This window comes from Sarcophilus harrisii, chromosome 5, assembly GCF_902635505.1.
Source record: "Sarcophilus harrisii chromosome 5, mSarHar1.11, whole genome shotgun sequence".
Classification (NCBI taxonomy): Eukaryota; Metazoa; Chordata; class Mammalia; order Dasyuromorphia; family Dasyuridae; genus Sarcophilus; species Sarcophilus harrisii.
In genome coordinates this window covers 43794333-43812468 of record NC_045430.1, presented here as the reverse complement: position 1 = coordinate 43812468, position 18136 = coordinate 43794333, and the positions used below count along the sequence as shown (strand labels likewise).

Here is an 18136-nt window from a genome sequence, read left to right as displayed (position 1 = left end):
TTTTAAAAAGTCTTTCCTTACGTACTCTCCCAATCTTCCTGAAAATACATTACATAATATCAATAAATTAATATTTATTAAGTGCCTACAATATATGTCACTGGAAATACAAACTGCGGTGAAAGATAGTCCACATCTCCTCAAGGAGCTTGCAATCAAGTGAGAAAGATAATATACAAAGCAAATATATTCAAAACAAGTAACATATAGGATAAATACAAAATAATTAGCAGAGAGAAAGCACTAGAATTAAGAGTAGTTGGGAAAGGCTTTCTGTAAAAGATGGGATTTTAGTTAGAACTTATAGGAAAACAAAAAGGGCAAGTTGAACCTTATATTCAAAGTTCTGTAATTTTTTTGTGCGAATCCTCCAGTCACTGATTTTGACTGGAATCCTTTGATAATTTAGGTCTTTAGTAGTTGTCCCAGATCACAAAATTATTACTTAGTGACTAGTCTGCTTATGGGCCAATCTCCAGACATGGCTGAGTTGGTAGTTTGAACAATAAAAACGACTCATTTAATTAATTCTATCATTTGTTGTGATATAATTATTCTTTAGAAACTTCCTTGTTCCTATCTTTTCCAAAGAAAATAAGTGAGGAATAGTTAGAAGCTAAGTGAAAAACAAAATAGGCTAAGAAATGTGAGCTCATAATGCTCATTACTTGAAGCCTTTCCAGTTTGAAAGAACTTGCCAAAACTTTAACATGATCATCAATTTATGACCAAAGAAGAACTAGAGATCATTACCAGTCATAAAATAGAAAATTTTTATTATGTCAAATTGAAAAGTTTTTGTACAAACAAAACTAATCCAGACAAGATTAGAAGGGAAGCAATAAACTAGGAAAATATTTTTACAGTCAAAGGTTCTGATAAAGGACTCATTTCCAAAATATATAGAGAATTGACTAATTTATAAGAAATCAAGCCATTCCCCAATTGATAAATGGTCAAGGGATATGAACAGACAATTGTCAGACGAAGAAATTGAAACTATTTCTAGCCGTATGAAAAGATGCTCCAAATCATTATTAATCAGAGAAATGCAAATTAAGACAACTCTGAGGTACCACTAACACACCTGTCAGACTGACTAGAATGACAGGGAAAGATAATGAGGAATGTTGAAGGGGATGTAGGAAAATAGGGACACTAATACATTGTTGGTGGAATTGTGAATACATCCAACCATTATGGAGAGCAATTTGGAACTATGTTCAAAAAGTTATCAAACTGTGCATACCCTTTGATCCAGCAGTGTTACTACTGGGTTTATATCCCAAAGAGATCATAAAGAAGGGAAAAGGATCTGTATGTGCACAAATGTTTGTGGCAGCCCTCTTTGTAGGGGCCAGAAACTGGAAAGTGAGTGGATGCCCATCAATTGGAGAATGGCTGAATAAATTGTGGTATATGAATATTAGGCAATTATTATTGTTAGGTAAGAAATGATCAACAAGATGATTTCAGAAAGGCCTGGAGAGACTTACATGAACTGATGCAGAGTGAAACGAGCAGGGCCAGGAGATCCTTATATACTTCAACAACAATACTATATGATGATCAATTCTGATGGACCTGGCCATCTTCAGCAATGAGATGAGCCAAATCAGTTCCAATGGAGCAGTAATGAGCTGAACCAGCTACTCCCAGCAAAAGAACTCTGGGAGATGACTAAGAACCATTACATTGAATTCCCAATCCTTATATTTTTGCCTGCCTACATTTTGGATTTCCTTCACAGGCTAATTGTACAATATTTCAGAGTGCAATTCTTTTTGTACAGCAAAATAATGGTTTGGTCATGTATACTTATTGTGTATCTAATTTATACTTTAATATATTTAACATCTACTGGTCATCCTGCCATCTAGGGGAGGGTGTGGGGAGAAGGAGGGGAAAAATTGGAACAAAAGGTTTGGCAATTGTCAATGCTATAAAATTACCCATACATATAACTTGTAAATAAAAAGCTATGGGGAAAAAAACAAAACAAAAACATGATCATCAAGGATCAACAGTCAATTCTCCAGCTAGATAAAGAATTGAGCAGAATTTTAATGGAGGTAAGAAGATATCAAGTCTGTTAAAAGAAAAGCAAGCTATGTACAATTGGGATTTACAATATGAAAATATTCAATTTATTAGTTATAGTTCAGAATTTTTTGAAAAAGAAAAAGTATCAAATCTAACAAAAGCTTCTAGCCAACATATTTTTCCCAGACATTTTATGTCTTAAACCTAGAATTTATAGAAATCTAGGATGACTTTTGGCCAAAGTCATTTCTGTATTTAAAATAAAATTTAATATTAAATTAAATATTTAAATAAAAATATTTAAAATAATCTGTACTATTATTTAAATTTTAAAAAATTTAAAATATATTTCCTATGTAAAAATACATAGAAATTTTTTTCTGCAAAAAAAAAAAAAATCTTTTTCATAGAGATCCCTGAAATGCAAATAGAAATTCAAAGGTGTTTTTAAACCAAATATATTTTTGCAATGTGAGATATAGAATTAGAGCAATTATTCTATTCAAGAAAAAATTTCTTTCAAAATTATCTAATTATCTATTATTTTAGATAAAAATATTATCTTTGAATAATAGCTTCAGTTTTCCAATTTTGCTGAAACTATATAAAAGCTTATATGCTTGGAATAAGAGCACTTAGAAAATCCTTTTTTTGAGACTAACAAATATGAAGTCAATACATAAAAATCAATAATTTGAATATTATGCTATTGTACTATATTATATATATGTATGTACATACTATAGTATTGTACTATAAATGAAAACTATTATTGTCCAAGACAAAAAACAAAATGACCCCTCTGGAGTGAAGGTGCTTCTTTTAGAAGCTAATGACTTCTCTGAGCAAAATTATGAATGGGAACATATTTTCTATTTCCAGCTGGGTTTGAGGAAATAAAATACTAAAATTCATTCTGGCTCTCTCTATAAGCTACATTTAATGAGTATTTGGCCACTTTTTTTTTTCTGTGCCAAGTCTGATTTTATATAAAATGTTGATTGACATATTTATAGACTAAAATAATGTATATATGAGTATGTGTGCATTTGTAATGTGTATGAGAATATATCTATATCAATCTGTCTCTTTGTCTGTCTTTGCCTAAGTTTGTCTGTCTGTCTATCTAACCTATGTTCACATTGATGGATATCCATGAAGGTAAATGAGACACCAGGATAAAGAGCTGGCCTTGATACCAGGAAGCCCTGGTTTAAGTTTTGATTCTGGTTCTTATAATCTATGTGGCCACAACCATGGGCATGTTGTCCTATTGAATTTTCCAAGGTTGGAGAAAGATTGAACATCACAAATTCTCCCAAACTGATGTAACCAAAAACCTACAACTTCCCCACCTCACCATACCCCTTCTACCAACTCTCAAAGAAATTAAATTCATTTGTTTTCAAAACATACTTTTGAAAACTTGTCTTTCTCAAACCTGGCATAGATAGTACTTGACCCTTGTTCATGCATATTCTAAAGTAAGCTCTTCCTTCCCATCCATTCTCCATAGTAACTTCTTTTCAAGGATATAGATTAAGGAAATGATAGACACTGAGTTAGATTTAAAGACTTGAAGTTTTCACCTTTCTTACCTATTCCTGTTTTCTTAATAGCTTCCTCTTGCTTCCTGATTTCCATATAGGAAAAAAGGGATTGAAATTTCTTTAAAGAAATTTAATTGTAACAGGTAGGTTTGAACAATGAACATTCCTTAGTCACAAAAGTAAAGAGGTTGTTGAAAGCCCTTCATTTCCAATTTTCAATGAATTAAATTGTTTCCCATGCCAAAGCTCTGTAACCAATCAAAATGATTTTGCCATTCATGGTATTGAGCTCATTTAACTTAATCATAACTTGTGCCCTGGATACAAAGTCCTGTTCCTTGTAATGTATTTATATAAAAGAGTTGCCAACATCATTTATGGGCTTAGTTTTGGCGAGGATTTATATTTTCTGGTAAACAAATATTTATTAATAAATTTATCATGGTCAGAACATTGTGCCTTAGGTTTACCTTAATTTTAACTGTTACATTACTTTTTCAGTCTTCTTATACCTTAATCCACCTCCCGATGACATTAGCTTCTTTGCTATTTCTTGTACAAGATACTCCATTTCTGTACTTTACCCATTCATTCCCCCAATTCTTTGCATATTCACTAGCTATCCCCCATGCCTGGAATGTTATTTGCTCTTCATTTCCTTTTCCTTCCTTACCTGGCTTCTCCCTTCAAATATCAGCTAAAATTCCACCTACAACAAAACTTTCCCATTCCTTGATATCACTATTGCCTTCTCTCTGAGATTATGTTCAATTTACCCTATTAATATTTTTGTACAGAATTATTTGCATTTTATGTCTCTCAGTAAACTGTAAATTCCTTGGGGGAATGAATCTTTCTTTGCAGCACTTTTCACCCCTTCCTTTGGATAGCAAACCAGATATCCTTAAAGAATAGCTTGGAAGTATAAAGATACTATACCAGATTCCCTGGTATCCACTTTGATCCCCCAAGGATAGCAGAAATCATTAAGGGAATATTAGAACAGTGGTTAGCAAGAGAACTATATTTCTCATTACACAACTGCTGAATTTCTGAACTAACTTCAGTAACAAAGAACCATGACTCAGGTAGTTACAGGATTAAATCAAATAGCTGTAAATAGGATTAATTAACAGTTGATACAGAATCAGTCTGATTGTTTCAGTAAGAAGGGATAGATTATGAAAAGCCTTAAAAATGAGTTTTTTAATCTTTATCTTGTAGATGATAAAAATTCACTGATATTTGTTAAGTAAAGGGGTGATATGGTCAGATGGATATTTTAGGAAAATCACTTTGGAAGCCGAGTGAAGGATGGATTGTAGTAAGACAAACATGAAGACTAATCAGAAGGTTACTGCAATAGACTAGGTGTGAGGGCATGAAGGCCTGTATCAGGGGAGTAGCTGTGTGAAGACAAAAAAGAGAACATAATATATTAAGAGATGCTATGAAAATCAAAATGACAAGACCTAGCAACAGATTATATATGTGAACTCCCCCTTACAATCTGAATTGAATAGTTGCAATAATGGTGTTTCCTAAAGTGGTAATATTACTACCACTATGAGGGTGGAAGCACTTGCAATGAATTTATAAAGCCAGTCAAGAGGAGGAGAAAGATGGTGGCAGATTCAGGAAGTGTAGCGCTCATTTTTGTAGAGAGAAGTGACAGTTATGAACTCAAGAGAAAATCACATCCTGGAATCCCAGCTTAGCAGAGCAGCAAATAGGGAATTCCATGAAAACTCTACAAAGGAAGAAAACAACTTCCAGGGCCAGGAATTGAGAGCTACCCCTTTAGCATGTTTTCTACCACTTATTACTGTTCATGTACATAGTGTTCATGAATATTATGTATATTTATGGGAGACTATGCCTCAGAATTTAAGGAGAATAATTTTTACCAACTGTTATTATTAGACCATCATAGTAAATACCTTCTCTGAAAGCTGATTGAGGCTACTAACTATTAATAGGGAGCATACAGTAGGGATTTAGGAATAACCACATCATAAAGGTAGCCCTTTAAAATTTACTTCAAGAATGCTGATCAAAAATAATAGCAATTACCCTTTAGGAATTCCAAGCCATAGATATTATTAGTACAGGAAGAGTGGCTTTAGCGAGGTTGCTACAAATAACAAACAGCATAAAGATAGGGTCTAAATATGTGAGACCAGCAAGAGGAAATATGGTAACTTCATAAAATCAGAAAAACCCAGAATATCTCTCAAATGCAAATATAAAATTTGATAAAAGTTAATCAAATAATCATCCAAGTGATCACTATGGACTTAGGTACAAAAAAGTACAAAACTCCTTACACAACACACTATATGGTGCCTGTCACACTGCTGGCATGAAAATTTAACTGATGGTACAAGGTAGCAAATAAAGAGACACACAAACCAGCTAAAGTTCAGGGAATGCAAGAATTAAAAAAATGAAGGGAGAAATGGGCCTTTTCTATGAAAGAATGGAATTATAATTTGACATTTGCAGTGCTAGGTTTTCTACAAGATTATTTTCGTTATGGTTTTTAAAAGCTTTGAAATGTATAGGAGATATTCATATTTATCTTTAGAGTCTTGTTCTCTTCTCATTTTAAATAAATGAGTCACAGCCAGAAATTAACAAAGTGTCTAAAAGAATCAAAAAATAACATACTAAATTTATCAGTGACTCTTTTTCTTTTATTATTCAATACAGGTATTTAAAGTAAAGTCCAATTATTTTGGTTACTTACTTACTATCCAAAGAGAAATATCTCTTGGGAGGACACATGAGTAAAAAAAAAAGAAAAGAGAAAAAAATAGTTGATGTTGCAGTGGCAAGATCAGAATTCTAGGGTTAAAAAACATTCAGAAGAATATCATCTGGAATTTTTTAGAAGCAAAGGGATACATAGTGTTTTGTTTTGTTTTGTTTTTTATGGAAACAAAGTCAGTTTGTGTACATTCATTCTGCTCCCACCTGCCAGCCATTTCTGGGCATGTCTTTCAGAGGAACACAGAAAGGGGTTCCCAATCAGCTGCTCCACATTAGACAATGAAAACTTGAGTAATTTTCTCCATTTAATAGTACAAAAAGCAACACAAGCAGAGAATCTAGATCATTATTGGAAGAGTTTTCTCTACTCTGTACATCAAGACTTCAAAAATCTTATGACAGAAAGATGTAGTAAACTTGCCCAGGATCTTATAGGTGGAAAGATTCTGAAGCAAGATTTAAAGCCAAGTTTTCTGACTTTCCAACAATCTATAGACTATTACCCTTTGCCAGTTAATGAGTTGATTTTGTGCTGCAATGGTTAGCAATCTAGACTCTGAATTTAGTGATTTAAATTCAAATTTCAGTAGAAACTGAAAAGATTTTATAGGAATTGTTGTGTAGAGTAGGGAGAGTCAATCAGGTGAAACAATGAAAGTGCAATGAGTTTGATTTTGAGTAAGTCACCTAAACCATAAGAAGTCATAGTTTCCTTCTCTGTAAAATGTTCATTAATATTTTATCATTATTATTAATAGTTATTATTTATATAGCACTTAGTATGTGCTAGGCACTATGCTAAGTACTTTGCAATTATTTCATTTTATTCTCACAGCAACCCTGAAAGTTAGATGACATTATTATTTCTACTTTATAGATGGAAAAACTGAAGCTAAAAGAAATTAAGTGACTTGCCCAGCTATTACGGATCTGAGACTAGGTGTGAACTCCAATTTTCCTGACTGTAGAAATAATACTGAGAATCTCTGCTTCACAAGGTTGATACAAGATTAAAGTGATCTAAAGCATGAGAAGTGTTTTATTACTATGAAGTATTACTATAAAACTGTAAGTTAACATTATTTTTGACTTCAAAAGGTCCACAATTTCAGTGGTATATATACTACTTTCACCAGATTGTAATTCTTTTCCTGCTTTAATAATAATAATAGCTAGTATTTATATAATGTTTTAAGGTTTGTACCACACTCTACATTCATTATCTTATTTGAAGAACACAATCATCCTGTGAGGGAGGTGCTACTATCACCCCTATTTTTCAAATGAGAAAATTAAGGTACAGAAAGGATAAGTGATGTGCTCATGTTTACATAGCTGATAAATAACTAAGGAAGATTTTGAACTCAGTTCTTTTCAATCACAACTCTCACAAATCCACTTTAATGTAGCAAAAGCACATTTATCCAGGTTAGGAGGGGACTTCAGACAATTGACTCAATGTCTGTTAGTGTATTGTAGAAGCCAACAGAAATCAATGTCTTGGAGTTAGGCATTCGGGTTCACTTCCAAAACAAGATAAATGTTAACATAAGACTGCAGTGAGAGATTATTGTTTTTATCCACTGAAAACCAGACTTAATGATACATGGGTACTTTTCAATCATTTAATAACATTTGTTTTTAAAATTAACCTTTTAAGCAAGTTTATTCATTTTGGATTAAGTGCTAATGACGATTATTTTTCAAACATTTGTATTTAACATTTCTTTCTCAGTTAACAGAATTGTGAAGCAGATTTTTACTGGTTTAAGTTACTCCTGGTCTTTGAATTGGATCCTTAAATAAATACTATCAACCCTTTAAAGTCAACATTCAGCACACATTCAAAACAAAACTTCATGAATAGTTCAGTGGTGGCCTGAATATAGTCAGTAGAGCTACCAAATTTATAATCTATACCTAGAGAGGCAGTATAGTTCACTGGAATGAGCACTGGATTTGGAGTCAAAGTTTCCTCATTTGTAAAATGGTATTTGGAGCAGGTAAATGGTTCAGGGGGATAGGATTCTGGGCATAGAGTCGGAAAGAGTCATCTAGATTCAAATCTGGCCTCAAATAATTACCACTTATGTGACCCTGGAAAGGTCATTTAACTTGTTTTCCTTAGTTTGCTCATCTGTAAAACCATCTGGCGAAGAAAATGGCAAACCACTCCAGTATTTTTTCCAAGAAAATCCCAAATGGAGTCACAAAGAGTCAGACAAGACCAAAAATTACCTGAACAGCAGTAAAAATGGGGCTAATAATAATAATAATACCTGTTTCCCAAGGATTCAATATAAAGTGCTTTGTAAACCTTAAAGCATTATATGTTAGCTATAATTATTCAGAGCAGATCTGGGAGATCTTTGAGCAGGAGAGGAGGAAGAAGAAGATACATATTAATGCCTTGAAACAGCAAGGTTATTATTATTACTATAAAGAATATTAATAATAAAAAACTAGCATTTACATATTGATTTGTTTGCAAAGAGCTTTTCAAATGTTTTATGGTGTATGCTTAATAAATGTTGAGTGATAGACTGAACAATAACAATATAATAATGACAAATTTATAGAGAATCTTAATCTCACTTGATGAGAATTAAACCAAATTTGATTCTCTCAACAACTTTGGGAGGCATTACACATGAGAAAAATGAGCTAGACAGTGGGTAAGTGACTTGCTTAGAATCATTCAGCTGGTTAATGTCTGAAGCAGAATTTGAATGCAGTCTCCCTGACTCCTGATGCACCACTCTATCCAGTGTTACCAATGGTACAGAGAAATGGCACTGGCTTGGTGGTCATAGATCCTGGATGAAATCAATGATCTCTGATATCTCTTACAATCATATCTATAAACTATGAGTATTCAATCTTTGGACCTGCTTAGAAAGGCTAGAAATATGTCAAAAAGCCATAGGAAGTTTAGAGTAGATATAGATTTTAGAAAGCATACCCTCATTTTAAAGATGAAATAATCAAAACTCTGAACATCAGGTGCCAAGACAGCAGAGGAAGGAATGCTCTGAAGCCCTCTCAAATTCCCCTCCAAAAACTTAGAAAACCACCTCAGAATTGATCCAGAAGCAGGGAAGTATCTTACCAGTCTGCCAGGAAGGGTCCGTCTCCCTGCAGTGGAAAGATAGCAAGGTCCAAGAGCAGCCAGCCTCACAGCAGACCTACTGTAGGGCCCCAAGCCTGGGGTAACCCCCCAGTAAGGTCTCCCACCCTAAACCAGTAGCCCTCAAGGAAAGTGAGTAATCTGTGCAGCTCAGGAAGGCCTCACCCCCCGTACAGGCTACCAACTAGGCCATTGCTGACTAGTGGTGAGGCCCTGCCCCAGGGGTCTGCCAGCAGGGAAATCCTGTTCTTAACAACAAAATTTTTCCTCCTGGGCTTGCTAATAGAGGCCTTGTTTCCATAGTCATGCAGGAGCAGGGCCCCACCCCAAGACAGATCAGCAATAAGATCCATTGTCCAGGGACAGTAACCATAAAGATTGTTACTCTAGCAACATAGTAGTAAGGCTCCACTCTTGGGAGAGGCCAGTAGCTAATCCCCCATCCCTAGGGAAAGCTATAGGGAGCTTAGTAGCAGCCAGAAGGGAAGCCTACTCTCCAGAGACAACTTTAATGCCCAGAAAGTTGGCATTAAGACTTAGAGCCCCAGAACAAAAAAATTTCGCTCAGTGCAGGACCAAAACCTAACTCTCACATAAAAACACCAAATCAACAAAAAAAAAAGGCAGAAAAATGAGTAAAAAACAATAAAAAATGATTATAGAAAGTTATGATGTAACAAAAATCAAGGCATAATTTTTGAAAAGGACAATAGTGTCAAAATGGCTACATGTGAAGCCTCAAAAAAAAAAAAATGTAATTTAGTCTCAAACCCAAAAAAAGAATTCCTGGAAGAGCTTTAAAAGAATTTTACAGCACCAGTTAGAGAAATAGAAGAAAAAATGGGGGGAAATGATAGTACTACAAAAGGATCATGAAAAATGAGCATGGAAAAAGATATATAAGAATTTACCAAGGAAAATAACTATCTAAAAATAGAATTAGTCAAATGGAAAAGGAAGTAAAAAAATAATAACTTAAAAATTAGAATTGAGCAAGTGGAACATAATACTCTATTATCCATGAAAATACAACAAAATAAAGTTTAAAAAGTTAAAAAATATGAAATTTCTCATTGGAAAAACACCTGATCTGGAAAATAGGTCTAGGAAAGATAATATAAGAATTATTGAACTACCTGAAAGTCATGATTTAAAAAAAAAAAAAAAAAAAAAAAAAAAAAGCCTGGACAACATCTTCCTTTCAAGAAATTATCAAAGAAAATTGCTCTGGTATTTTAGAGCCAGAGGGCAAAATAGAAATTGAAAGAATACATGCATCACCTCCCAAAAGAGATTTCAAAATGAAAACTCCCAGGAACATCCTAGAACTCATAGATGGAGGAAAAATTGCTGTAAGCAAAAAGAAATCATTCAAATATTGTAGAGCTACAATTAGAATTACATGGAATACATTAAAGAACTGTAGGGCTTGGAATATTATATATCAGAAGGCAAGGTATTTAGTGCACAACTAAAAATCACCTACCCAGCAAAGTTAATCTTTGGGGAGAAGGGGAGGAATGGATATTTAATCAAATAGAGGACTTTCAAGCAGTTCTAATTTAAAGACCAGAGCTGAATAAAAAATTTGACCTCTAAATACAAAACAGGAAACATTTAAAAGTAAATAAAAAAGAGAAAAAGGGCCACCATGTCATATATAACGATTCCCATTGGACTATATTGACTTAGAAAACCCAATGCTAATATTATTAACATATCTCTCAATTGTGTTTTACTGCAGTGATACTGACTTCCTAGGTGTTTTACAAACAAGATGCTGCATATCTTGAGGGTCTATTTCTCAACCTTTTAGCATTCTCTCTGGCTGTCTCTGGTCCCTGGAAAGCCCTTCATCCTTTCTTATAACTACTGATCTCCCTGGATTCCTTTAAAACCCAACTAAAAATTTATCTTCTACAAGAAAACTTCCGAAACCTATCTTAATTCCTTTCTTCTGTTAATTATCTCCTATTTATCTTGTATAAAGTTTGATATATATATATATATATATATTTTCATGGATAATAGATTGTAAGTTTCTTGAAAAGAGACTATCTTACTTTTTTTGTATACCCATCATTTAGCACAATATTTGGCACATAGTAGGTACTTAGTAAATGTTGATTGATTGATTGGTTCCTGCCTCATTTAGGACCATTGTGGGCTTTCTGCTAGTTGCCAGACTTGTATTTGACACCTTTGCTGTAAGTCATATGGAATGTGTACAGGCAAGGGATTGCAATCTCTGGGATTGCCAGAAAGTATTTTCCCCATTTTTGTATAGCCTTATAAATTGAGAGGATTATGGAAGTCCCAGGGGAAGAGTTGGGTTATTAGAAAGAAATTTATATGTATAGTCTTTTCTCTATATGGAAGAGCTTTCACAGAGTAGCATGGAAGAACATTAGAGATCCTATTAAAATGTTAGGGCAGAATTTCCTGTTTACAGCTTCCACTGAGTCCTTTCTATTCTTTGTGAAATAAAATCCATTCTATAGTTGATATTTCATCAACTTTAGTGTCTTTAGAAGAGCCTTCCCAGTTGTTTTCTGGATGGGTACCAAATAAATCAGATACTGAAGTTTCTACACTTCCCCCAGATGGGAGGAAAACAAAGTTAGATTTTGAGAAGGACTTCTCAGTCCATACTAGAGTCATGATATCAGAATGGATTCTTTTATACTACACTTTGAATGTCCTTCTGATCCTTGGTATCTAGATACAGAGACAGACAGATGGACAAGCAGAAAGACAGCAGACAGAGAAAGAGAGACAGAGACAGAGAGAGAAGAGGGCATGGGGGAGGGAAAGGTGATATAGATGGAATGTTTTTATTTTCCTAAAATTACTTATTTGTTCAGATGAAGTCATTCTGACTTCTTGACTGTGAAGTAACAATATTGTTAATGCCTTTTACACTGATCATCTGACACTTTCTGAGCCAGTTGTTAGTTTTGAAAATTCACCTGCTGTCCCAAAATCTCCATAGGTCTGTTACTCTATTCCAAACACATGAATTAAGTAATTAAATTAGAAGAAAATTTGTTTCTAGGCCTGAAGTTTTCATCAACCATATTGCAATGGTGCTTTCTTGGAATTTATCTTCCACTCTTTAAATTTTAGGTTACTTTTTCCCTAGGGAAAAATAACAAATATTTGTATAGCACTTTAAAAGTTTCAAGTACTTTCTAAATCTTATTTGAACTTCACAATAATCCCAGGTGGGAGAGGGAAGTAAGATACTTTACAAGGCCAGCCCTTTTTGTAGTAGCAAGAAACAGGACACTGAATGGATGCCTATCAATTGGAGAATGACTGAATAAATGATGATATATGAATTTTATGGAATATTATTGTTCTGTAAGAAATATCCAGCAGGATGATTTCAGAGGCCTGAAGAGATTTACATGGACTGATGCTAAGTGAAATGAGTAGAACTAGGAGATCATTATACACGGCAACAAAAATGATCAAATACAATGATCAATTCTAATGGACTTGATTTAAACCAGTTTCAATTGTTCAGTGATGAAGAAAGCTACCTACACTCAAAGAGAGGATCGTGGGAACTGAGTGTGGACCACAATATGGTATTTTCACTCTTTCTGTTGCTGTTTGCTTGTATTTTGTTTTCTTTCTCAGTTTTTTCTTTCTTGATCCGATTTTTCTTGTGCAGCAAGATAACTATAAATATGTGTGTGTGTGTATTGGATTTAACATATATTTTAACATGTTTAACATGTATTGGACTACCTGCCATCTAGGGGATGCGGTGGGGGAAAGAAGGGGAAAAATTGGAACATTTTGCAAAGGTCAATGTTGAAAAATTACCCATGCATATGTTTTGTAAATAAAAAGCACTTTATAAGTATTTTCATTTTATAGATGAGAAAAAGAAAGAAAATTTAAGAGACTTACCAATTGGCATACAGTTAATAAAAAGTAAGTGAGATTTGAACTCAGATCTCTCTAGCTGCAGGTTCAGCCTTCTGAATGAGTAAATCTGCTTCCTAGCTCTGGCAACCTAAAATCTTTGGTTCATAAAGCTAAAATTTAAATTTAACATTAAAAAATGTTAGGATAGTGTTTTAAGATCACAAAAATTGATACAACGTTTTGCTTAGAATTTTATCTTAGAGCAGGTAGATGGCCAGTGGATAGAGCACCAAGCCTAGAGCCTAGAAGCTTGGAGCCTTTGAGATCACAGTATAAGTGTATAAATCTAAGGTACTTCAAAAACCATTCCATACAACTTTTCTCATTTGGGGTAGGGATGGAGATAAGGGAGAAAATCTGGGAGTCTGAATAAATTGTGGAATATGGAAAGTTATGGGTCACAATGTGAGAGCAGAAGATTTGGGAGCAAAATGGTCATGTACCTTTCTCCACCAGGAGTCAGCCAACTTAGCTCTTGGGCTTGTCTGTACAGTGGTATGTTGTTCTCACAAGCATTTGGCATGAAATGAAAACCAAGAGGCTATTTGAATGCCAGTCTGTCTGAGGAACATAATTATATTAAACAGCATCTGGATTCTTTGACTTTTTATTTCCTGTGTTGTGTAAGCTTTGCAATCCTTAACGTCGCCCTTGTCTATATTTATCATTCTCTCAACCTCCCTCAAAATTTCAAAAGGAGAGAGTGTTCTCTTTTTAATTCTACTCTTCTTAAGACTAGATTAGAGACAAAAGCTCAAATTGCCTTTTTGTGACTTCATTCTTTTTTATATAGTTTTAAAATTTTTTCCAAATACATGCAAAGATTATTTTCAACATTGGCCTTTGCAAAACCTTGTGTTCCAAATTTTTCTCCCTTCCTTTCCCCCCATTCCCCCTCCTCTACTCCACATAGCAAATCCAATATAGGTTATACACGAGCAATTCTTCTAAATAATTTTTATTCATATGACTTCATTCTAAACAAAGATTTAACAATTGTTTTTAGTTGCTGCATTTCTGTAGGGATGCAATGTAATTCGTTAGTTGAGAGTTGGAGTAGAAGGAGGGAAGTTTAAATATTGACTTTGCTACATAATATATCTATTACCTTGGGCAAATGACTTTCTAGGTATTGTGTGGAACAGGTGTCTTTCCCAAATTAACTAATCAGAGACATCTTTAGATACAAAGAAAAAGCATTTATTTAGTCCTTGCAGGGAGAGGCCCAGCACACCTGGGAAGGATCTCAGCTCCCAAGATGTAGCTGACCTGACAAACTGGAAACAGTAAAGCTGGTTAAATAGCAAAAGACCGAAGTAGTTTCATTGGATAGGCTAAAAAGAAGTAACCATCACTGACCAATGGTCACCAATGTTGTCTGATTCCTGTGCATCACATCACTTCCTGTCACTGACTTGGGGTCTTGGTCTTTAAAGACCTCTAGGCCTTGAGATCATGTGATTTCCTGCAATGTGGGCCTAAGACCTGATCTTCTGGCTCTACAGACCTCTGGGAATAGAGATCACGTGAAATAGGTCTGACCTATTCTATCTCATAGACTTTGAGAAAACTTCATCTAGTCTCGTTCAGTATCAATTTTTTTCATTTATAAAATGAGAAAGTCAAAGGATTGTTAAAAAAAAAAAAAAGGGAGAAAGTAAAGAATTTTCCAAGAAAGAATAGCAATCCATTAATAACTATATGAAGGAATGCTTAAAAATAAGAGAAATTAAAAGCCAAAACAACTTAAAGGATTCACTTCAAATAGTCAAATGTTAGCAAATAATGAAAGAAAATGGCAACAATCAATGTTAGAAGAGTTAATCTCCTTAATACATTGTTTGTTGTAAAAGCTATGAATCTAATAATCATTTTGGAAATAATTTGGGAATTATTCAGATAAAATGACTACTCAGTTTTTTCCTCTAGGAGGAAATTGATAGGAACAAAGTTTCCAAATATATGAAAATACTTATAGCAACACTAGTGTGTGTGTGTGTGTATGTGTGTGTGTGAGATAGCCAAGAATTGTAAACAAAATTGATGTCCATCAATTGAGGAATAGTTTTAAAAAATTATGGCACTTAAATATAATGGATTATTACCAAAATGAAAAAAAATGCTAAATATTATTAATATAGAGATAAGTGAGAGCAGCTAGATGGTGCAAGAGATAGAGGACCAAGCGTGATGCCAATAAAGCTCAAGAAAGAGGAGAGGAGAGGAAATGACAAAAGAAGAGAGGAGAAGAAAGAGGAAGAGAAAGAAGATGGAAAAAGAGAAGAGGGAAGGAGAGAAGATGGAAGAAGAAGAGAAGAGAGGGCAGGAAAGGAGAAGAAAGGAGCAAGAGAAGAGATGGAGAAAAGAGGGAAGGGGAGGGAAAGGAAAGAAAGAAGAGGAGAAATTTGTTTTATATTGGATAGAGCCTGGAAGACCTGAGTTCAAATATGGCTTCAGACATTTACTAGCTCTGTGATCCTGGGCAAGTCACTTAATTCTGTTTGCCTCAGTTTCCTCATCTGTAAAATGAGCTGGAGAAGGAAATAACAATCTATTCCAATATCTTTGCCCAAAAAATCCAAATGAAATTATGAAGAGTTGGACAGAACTAAAATAACTAAACAACAAAAATTATTTTATTTGTATAGGGAGCTCCTAATGAGTAATTTCTACCAATTCAGTAGTAGCAGCATCTAATTTTAGAAATTTGTTTAGGACACTGAGAGGTTAATAATTTGTCCAAAGTCATACAACCAACATGTATCAGTCACAACTCAATGAAGCTGTTTTCGACTCTAATACATCTTTCTGTCTCCTCTCTGTTCTCCATCTTCCACCTCTTTTTTCTGAGAACTCTATAATCAAATCAATGCTACTATAGGTCTTGGAAAAGGAATTTTGCTATCCCTGTTCAACACACCATCTTTGAAACTTCACAGGCCATCATCACACCCTTCCCTAGCCACCATATTGAATTGCCCATTAGAATTTAAACTCCTTGTCCTAAAAAGACACAGAAGATACCCCCTTGTTCTGTATAAAAGTGGAGAGTCCTTGGTTTTGAAACTTTGCTTGCTTTCCAAATTTTCTCAACATTTTTTTCTAAGTCAGTCTTTACATTAGGAACATTGCATTGTTCCTGTCTTTTATACCTAATATATTCCACTAGTCAACTTTTCTATTTTTTTGCTATCGTTCAATTGTTTTCTATCATATCTAACTTTTTGAGACTTTTTTTCCCTAGGCAGATTAGGAGAATAAATCCAGAGCATATGCTAACCACATATAGCTGATTGTGATAAAATTTTTTGTGGGAATGGCATATCAAGTATATTGGTTAGTACTAATTAAAATAGTGTTTGATCACTTTTTTGTTAACAAGAGTTCTCTGATTTTCTTCCTTGTCTTTGATTTTCTTCCTCCTTTTGTATATTATATTATATTATGTTAATCTCTGTGTTTTCAAAATTAATGTCACCTCAAAAAGAGACAATAATTCCTAGACTTGGTCTAGTATACCTGCTTTTTCCATTATTATTTCTTCAATGCCATTCTCATAAAATGGGATAATGTAACATTGGTAAGAGTTCAAACAGTATCTCTATTCTCTCTGATGTCAAAAATTGTGGATCTTTTTATCTTTTTTGCTTACTTCCCCCCAAATTGTATCCTTCAATGTCTTGGGGATAATTGTGTCCCTTGAAAAGTTTTTTATATACTTTTACCCTTCCCTTGTTTCTCATTTTTTTAAGGCAATACTTTTATAATCTTCTTGTGACAACTTACATTTAAAAAGAAATACTTGGAAATGTCAAGTGAGTAAAATCATTGATGAATAAATTCAAACAAAATCTATGTGAAATGTATTTTATTTAATTAGATTTAATAAACATACAAGTATACATAGTATATAAATGTGTGTAAATATACACAATTTTATAAATCTTTTTTTCAGTTTTAATTAATCTTTAACATAATCCAGTTAATCTGGAGTACTTTTTCCCCCCTTAAATACACATCATGCTTGCCAGGAAAATTTGTATGGGTCTACAAAACTTCAATCAAATGTTAGAAAGGATTAGGAAAGTTATAATTGGAAAAATGAGTTTAAGATTCCTATCCTGTTATAATGTACTTGTCTGAAATAAATTAAAACATCTAAGTAGATTGTTAAAAATGCTTAGGTTATGGTTTATTTTCTCCTAAGACATGCAGATTAATAGCATAATACCTGCTTTTATGTTTTAAAATATTTCCTTCTCAGCCTACCATTTCTACATATATTTAAATAAATTGTTTTTGTAGAGTAATTGAAAGTTTAAAATGATTTTCTCTGCAACAATTCCATAGCAAAAACAATTCAAATACTACCTTCATTTTACAGGTTAGGAAACAGATGTTTTGAGGGGTCCATCTTCACACAGTTAATCAGCTAAAGGGATATAAATTCAAACCTCAAATATTGTGCCACAAGTTCCCTTTTAATGACTGACCCAGTTTCCCTAATGGTCCTATTCAGTTACTCTGCCTCAGGTTATAACCATTCCCTCTTAATGTTTGATAGGATAAAGGTCTTTATCCATTTTAGACATCATTAGAATATCAGGAGCCTCTCCAGTATCTCCCATTATGTCATCCTAGATGCCTCCCTCCATTATGTCATCCTAGGTGCCTCCCCCCATTAGGTCATCCTCATCCAGGTACC

General features: G+C 33.8%; 1 protein-coding gene across 2 annotated transcripts in view; it reads right to left on the bottom strand.

The window, feature by feature from the left end:
* Nucleotides 1-9756, bottom strand: part of SLC6A15 (solute carrier family 6 member 15) — a 100953-nt gene extending 91197 nt beyond the window's left edge. Inside the window, exon 1 of one of the 2 annotated variants that reach the window (XR_004229990.1) lies at nucleotides 9475-9756. The gene's annotated coding sequence lies outside the window, so the exon portion shown is untranslated. The remainder of the gene's footprint in view (nucleotides 1-9474) is intronic. The other variant, XM_012550496.3, reaches the window with a different exon arrangement.
* Nucleotides 9757-18136: the final 8380 nt, after the last annotated feature.